At 37.1% G+C, this 7,421-nt stretch overlaps 1 long non-coding RNA gene across 1 annotated transcript; it reads left to right on the top strand.

Moving 5' to 3' along the window:
* Window positions 1–1,517: 1,517 nt before the first annotated feature.
* LOC120286543 lies at window positions 1,518–2,299 on the top strand. The gene is made up of 2 exons (XR_005545189.1): window positions 1,518–1,652; window positions 1,739–2,299. It is a non-coding gene; the product is annotated as an uncharacterized LOC120286543 (long non-coding RNA).
* The last annotated feature ends 5,122 nt before the right edge of the window (window positions 2,300–7,421 follow it).

Below are 7,421 nucleotides of genomic sequence, written 5' to 3'. Positions count from 1 at the left end.
AATCAGCTAATAAAAGGAGGAGTGTTGTCATTCACTTTAGGTCTATTTTGGTTTCATGAGAAGGAAGCTCAAACAAATTTCCATTTCAAGTAATCACGTTCTTGAAATGAGATTCCTTTTTAATTGAGCTATCATTTCGCATACCAAATATTATGCGATTGGATAGCTTAAAGCTAGCTCTGAATTGAGATGCCTGTACTTTCTTTATTCTTCTCCGCTTGCTTTTTTCACCTTTTTCCATTGTTCTTGTTGCATGGTGTCCATTAAATCCGGCAAAAATGAGCCCAAAACCGATAACCTGTCTAATCTCGCTCGGAAGAATAGGTATGGATTTTTTCTTTCCAATCCGCAAAAACAACCGAGTCCACTCTACCAGGAGAAGAAACTTTCGAATTAGGTCGAGTCAACCTGACATGACCAACACTTGAACGATATATTTTCCCATTATCCTTGAATTGGAGTTGGAAATTTGGAACGGTCAAACTTATACAATTTTCAGTCTTGTTAATCATAATTGCATGATAACCAAAAAAAATGTGATTTATACAATTCACTATATTAGATGAATGACCGGAGACTAATTTAAATAATAATAGATATGCTAAAACTCTTCTATTAATTTTTTTTTTTGTCGATTTTACTCTACTCTTACTCCTATTTCTACTCTCATTTTCAAATTTTTGTCATGCCTCATTGTATGGTATGGGAGTCAAAACCCATACTTGAAATTAAATCATCCCCACTCCAACCCCGAGAAATTGGAGATTCGAACCTTCCACCTCCCCTTTCTATGTTGGAAGAGTGGCCATTGAAGCGAGCCCCAGCAGTTTCTTTCATTAAATTTGCTAGCTAAGTGATTTGAATGATTTTTGTTGGGTGCTCAAAATGGGCCTACTTGCTTAGAGAACTACTTCAGATGGTATTTAAATAAACTAATTGACTAGATAAGTCATATTATTTTAGAACTAGGCAAATGATAGAAAACTTGGTACAATATTACTTTTCAATGACACTTCTTATTGATATATGGTTTTAGACTGTCTTGTTTAAAATTTTTATCTTTTCTGATTGCGTGGATTGTAACAGTAAATTTATAGTTATTCGTTATATTATGCATCCAGCAAATTAGTTCTGCAATTATTTAGAAGCTATCATTAATTTGCAATAAGTTGTTTAGAAGCTATCATAAGTAAATTGTCTACTTACTGATTCGGTAAATTTATTTATTACGTGAAATATTTAAACCCTAAATAAATGGCTCGTTTTTGGAAGAAAAAGAACGAGGTAGAAAGAAAAGGTCAACCCAATTTTAAAAAGGATCTATTATGGTTTGGATGATTCGATTTATGACACGGGCCAGTTTTAGACCGTAACCTGGACTCATCCCAAAACCCACCCTCCCCCAAAAAAAAAAAAAACCCCAACCCACAAATTGCTAGGTCTGGACTGTCCATACAATGGATAATTGTTAGTCTTGCCCCTATATTCCCTCCACAAACAAGATCATATGGTCGCGTTACCCATGTCTTTCGTCACTCGTGCACGTAACCCCTTGAGATCAGAAGGACTATGTCTTGTTCCCTTCAACACATAAAGAAGACCGGATAGATATCAACGAATTTGTTCTGCGAAACGTGGCTTGCCACCGAAAGGTAAAACCAATGCATATTATCTCTTATCTCTTCAGGTTCTTCATCACCCTCGCCTTTTCCTTTTTGAATTATTGCCTTATTTCCAGAGAAGTCGGAGGTATAAAAAGGGCCAGGGGGGTTTCGTTCTTCACCACACAGAAGCAGCACAAAGAACACAGCCTCATAGATAGCACGAGGTATCAGAGCAGCAAGCACTTATCATGGCTCATTCACGCGAACTTGCCAAAATTGCAGAGGAAGCCTTCGCCATGTTAGAAGAGGGCATCGCCAAGAAGAAGGCTAGGCAACCTCTGATTCCTCAAGCACCTCCCCAGAAGCCCATGGACTGCTTTGAGGCGGCTAAAGCGTACGGTGGCATGCTAATGGTGGATTTTCACGGCAGGAACTTCTTGGCGGCAACGTCACCACTGCCACGGCGCTCTCCTCTCCCATTAGCTAGGTTCAACTAAGTATGAAATACGTATTTTGTATATGTATTGTGGACAACATGTATAACTCTATATAGCTAATCCTAAGAGTTACTGCAGACCTGGGATTAGCGTCGATACCCTTCTCTTAAGGGTTATCGCACTTTGGATGTCTTAAAAAGCTCCACTGTTATTGTATAGTAATTAAGTGCAGTAATACATCTTAATTATGTTGCACTATATCATGCTTAATGTCTCTCTTAGGCAAAAGGTGCTCATGATGCGACATACTCTCAGTTTTAATTTGCCAAATAGCATAACAATGAGCATCTAGCCTTGATCGCTCAAGACACTTTCTGGGTGAATTTTTTAATTTGATCATGTGTTCCTTCTTCTTCTATTTCTCAAAATTTTTGTCCTGTGCTCTATCTCACCTCGGTTTTTGGAGTTGCTGGCATGATACCCGACTAATTAGTTCATGAAAACTATGTTAATCGTGTACCAAAATGTATCTATTAGAATCGAAACTTCAAATGGATTAAATATGGATGTATCTTGTGCATATAATAAATTAATTCTCAAAGAAGGTGACAAGATGATCAAAATAAGTTACGAACTTCGTGATCAAGTTGGCGAGTCTAGCACCTTCATTTTAGTCATTCAGTCTTAAACCTTTTTGCAATTGTGTTAATTTAGTCTATCCAACTAACTTTGGCTAGACGTGCCAGCTATCTAGCTAACACTAAAGTGGATAATATTTTAATAATATTTTTTTTTCAAATTTTTTTATTAATTTTTTTTTTTTTTCTCTACTTTTCTTTTTCTATCTCTTTTTGTCCTTCACTTCCTCCTCCTTCCTCTTGCTGGTGGTGATTGGCTAGAGGCGAGCATTGGTGAGGTCAACCTTGTTGTCCAATGGCGAGCCTTGCCCAACGATGGTGAGGCCACAACCTACCCATGATCGATAAGGCTCACCTAGACTAGAGGTCGCAGCCTTCAACCTCGCTAGGTCACGCCCTTCGACCTCGAGCCTTTGGCAAGGCTCAACCCTTGCCAGCCTAGTGGGTGGCTTAAGTGAGGTTGCCCAACCACAACCATGCTTTCTTGAGGCGGCGAGGTCCCTTGCTGGCCCTGCCTCTAGCTAGTAGCCAATGACGATCGAAGGGGGAGGAGGAGAAAGTGAAGGAAAAAAGAAAAATAATTACAAAATTGAAAAAATAAAATATTATTAAAATATTATCAATGCAAACTTCGGTTCGATGGACTGAATTGAAAGGTTTATAACCGAATGGCTAAAAATATTTTTTGATAATTTTTCCGGCAAATTTTTGTAGGGTGCTCATAACATACCTACTTGTTTAAAGATCTACTTCACACGGTCTCTAAGTAAACTAATTTACTGGATAAGTCGTAGTATTTCTAGAATTGGTCAAATAATATAAAACTTGGTACAATATTACCTTCAATGACACTCCTTATAGAACTATGGTCTTAGACTGTCTTGTTTAAAATTTTTATTTTATCTAATTATATGGATTGCAAAAGTTAGTGAATTTCTAGTTTTTTGTTATCATTACTTGCCTAGCGACCTATTTATGCAGTTATTTAGAAGCTATCATAAATTTGTGATCGGTTGTTTGGACGCTATCACAAGTAAATTTTCTAGTTATTGATTTGGTGAAGTTATTTATTACACGAAATATTTACATCCTAAATGTATGGGTGATTTTTTGAATAAAAAGAACAAGCTAAAAAGAAAAGTCAGCCCGATTTAAAAAAGGATCTAATATGGCTTCGGTGGTTTGATTTATGATACTGACCAGTGTTAGACCCCAGCCTGGACTCGTCCAAACCCGCCCAATTGCTAGGTCTGGACCGTGCATACAGTGGATGATTCTGAATCTTGCCCTTATATTCTCTCCACAAACAAGATCATGTGGTCACGTTACCCACGTCATTGGTCACTCATGCCCCTTGAGATCAGACGAGATATGTTCTTTCCCTTAAAAGGCATAAAGAAGACCAGACAGATATCAACGAATTTGTTCTACCAAACGTGGCTTGCCACCAAAGGTAAAACCAATGCATAAATCTCTTATCTCTTCAGGTTCTTCATCACCCTCGCCTTTTCCCTTCTGAATTATTGCCTTCTTTCCAGAGAAGTTGGACGTATAAAAAGGGCCACGGGCGGGTTCCGTTCTTCACTGCATAGAAGCAGCACAAAGAACACAGCCTCATAGATAGATCACTCGCTAAGTCGCCAGTTTAGCACGAGGAATCAGAGCACTTATCATGGCTCATGCACGCAAACTTGCCCAAATTGAACAGGAAGCCTTCGCCATGTTAGAAGAGGGCGTGGCCAAGAAGATGGCTAGGCAACCCCTGATCCCTCAAGCCCCTCCCCATAAGCCCATGGATTGCTTTGAGGCGGCTAAAGCATATGGCGGCTTACTAATAGTTGATTTTCATGGCAAGAACTTCTCGCCGCCGCCGCCACCGCTGCGGCGCTCTCCTCTCCCATTAGATAGGTTCGACTAAGTATCAAGTACTTATCATGTATATGTATTGTGGATAATATGTATAACTCCATATAGCTAGTCCTAAGAGTTGCTGCAAACCTGGGATTAGCGTCGATGCCCTTCACTTAAGGGTTATCGCACTCTGGATGTCTTAAGAAGCTCCACAGTAATACTACAGTAATTAAGTGCGGTACTAAATTTTAATTATGTTAGATTAACATCTCTCTTAGGCAAAAGGTGCTCATGATGCGACATACTCTCAGATTTAATTTGCCAAATGGTTTAACAATGAGCGTCTAGCCTTTACCGTTCGCTCAAGACACTTTATGGATGATTTTCGTTCCTTTTTCTGTTTTTCAAAATTTTATCTTGTTCTCTCTCTCCACCTCAGTTTTTGGAGTTGCTGGCATGATATGTGACTAATTAGTTTATCAAAAATATGTTAATCATGTATCAAAATGAAATTGATTTATCAGATTCGACGGTTCAGATCGATTAAATATGAATGCGTTGCATATAATAAACTATTTTTCAAGGAAGGTAAAAAGACGAACAAAAGTAAGTTACAAACTCTGTGATTGACGGTCAGTTATTTTCCAGAAAATGAGTGGTTAACGGTCAGTTATTTTCCAGAAGAGTGATGACTAGTTCATCCGGTCACAAAATTCTTCACATTCAACAAGCGTATCCTCAGATAAAACAATACGATCATATTCATCACAAACCTGCTAAAAAACTGATTTCATTAACACGTTCTCCATTATGTGTTACCCATAAGTATAATCAGCATAAAAAATTATTAGATCTGCATCTATTCGATTATTTAGATAACAATATTATCCACTATATTACGTGATAAGTATAATTGTATTCAATGAAGATAGTACTGCGTATGCATATTTTTTTTTTTTTTGAGCAAGTGTATGCACATTTTTCTTGACAATAATCTTTTATACATATAAATCGAGCAAGGCGGTCCCGTCACATTTTGTAGAGTGATGGTTCGTTATTGACCGCGCAACTATTGCCTAAGAGCCTGATAACACGCTCTTCTGTTCCCAAGGAAGTTGTGGCCTTTTAAAACATTATGGCTTCCGATGGTTATTTAGTCTTAGGTTACGCTTAATCAAACAAAAATCCCTAATGATCACGGCCAATACACCTACATATTAATACCATATTATTATAGTTAAATTGATCAAAATTAACACTTTGTGAGATGTAATTACGATCATGTGCATTGTCAATAACGTGTCTCATTTTATACCATCGATAGAGCATTTCGTGGCATAATATGCGAGATCATCATTTAATTACATCAATTGCAATTAATGAAATCCATTTATCTTATTTTATATTTTTTGAAATTGACAGTTAAAAACATTTCTCTCACCCTTCAGAATAATTCTTCATTTACTACGTTTCCTTGAACTCGTTTCGTACGAATAGACTTATATGGACGCTAAGTTGTCGAGTTAAACTAAGCTATTCAATTCAATTTAGCATAAAATGCGTACAATCTTCTACTAATTTATCTTGGTCAAATATCACAACGAAGTGGATTTGGGAGGTCGACCTTTATTTCGAACTTGAAATAATCCTAAACGAAAATTGAGCCTATCCCATATTCGAGTTGGGTTTTCAAATAGGAATCCCAAAGACATCCTACTCTAAAATGCGGAAGCCTAAAACTTAATTTATACTTGTTGTATATGTTGAATAAATAAATATCAACTCAAAAGCAAATTATTACAGGAATGATTTATCGCTCAGTAATTGAACACCCGAACATCAATTATATCCTCGTCAAAAAGATATTAGACAGCACTTTTGCAAATAAATGGAAGTTCCAAATGATGGTTAGTCAAGGTGCTGAGGAGATACGGATAAAACTATAATTTTTTCTAGAGAGGAACAAAAGCAATCGATGATTCCAGATTTGCTCATTGTCTCTTTATTCTGTAGGTTCCGGTTGCCAATTGCATCTCAATGGAAATGTGTGGTAAAAAAGGCACCATTATTTGCAAGGAATAACGGTGCGGTTAGCTTAACAGCACTCTTTTAATAACTATCATGGGTCTAAAAGTACCGTCCCGCAATATTCTTGGAGAACATACTGCAATTACTTGTTATCCATTCGAGTAAGTGAATAAATATTCGGCCTTAAAAAACGAGCTTATCAGAACGAAGAGAAGATGCTGGATCGCAAGTTTGATCACCGAGGTTTTAACTTGTGTTGGTCTTGTGACCTTCCTTGAGAAATAGTTTATTATATGCATTAAATGCATCCATATTTAATCTATCTAAACAGTCGAATATGATGAATTTATTTCAGTATATCCTTAACATATTTTTCATAAACTAATTACTCATGTATCGTGCCAGCAACTCCAAAAACTGAGGTGGAGAGAGTGCGCAAAACAAAAATTTTGCTTTAAATAAAAGGAACGAGCACTCGACATTTCATGTGATCAAATTAAATAATTACCCAAAAAGTGTCTTCTATAATCAAGGCTAGACGCTCACTGTTAAATCATTTGGCAAATTAGATATGAGAGTACATCACGGCATGAGCACCTTTTGCCTACGAGAGACATTGAACATTACATAGCATAATTTTATTGAGATATAATAGTACACTTAATTACTATACAATTACAGTGGAGCTTCATAAGACATCCAAACTGTGATAACCCTTAAGTGAAAGGTACTGATGCTAATCCCAAGTGTACAGCAACTCTCAGGACTAGCTATGTAGAGTTATATATATATTGTCCCTAATGGACATACATGATTTGTAGTTCATACTTAGTCAAACCTAGCTAGCTTAGGAAAGCGCAGCG

Source organism: Eucalyptus grandis, chromosome 8 (genome assembly GCF_016545825.1).
Source record: "Eucalyptus grandis isolate ANBG69807.140 chromosome 8, ASM1654582v1, whole genome shotgun sequence".
Classification (NCBI taxonomy): Eukaryota; Viridiplantae; Streptophyta; class Magnoliopsida; order Myrtales; family Myrtaceae; genus Eucalyptus; species Eucalyptus grandis.
The sequence above is the reverse complement of the archived record's forward strand: the minus strand, read 5'-3'. Positions and strand labels throughout refer to the sequence as shown.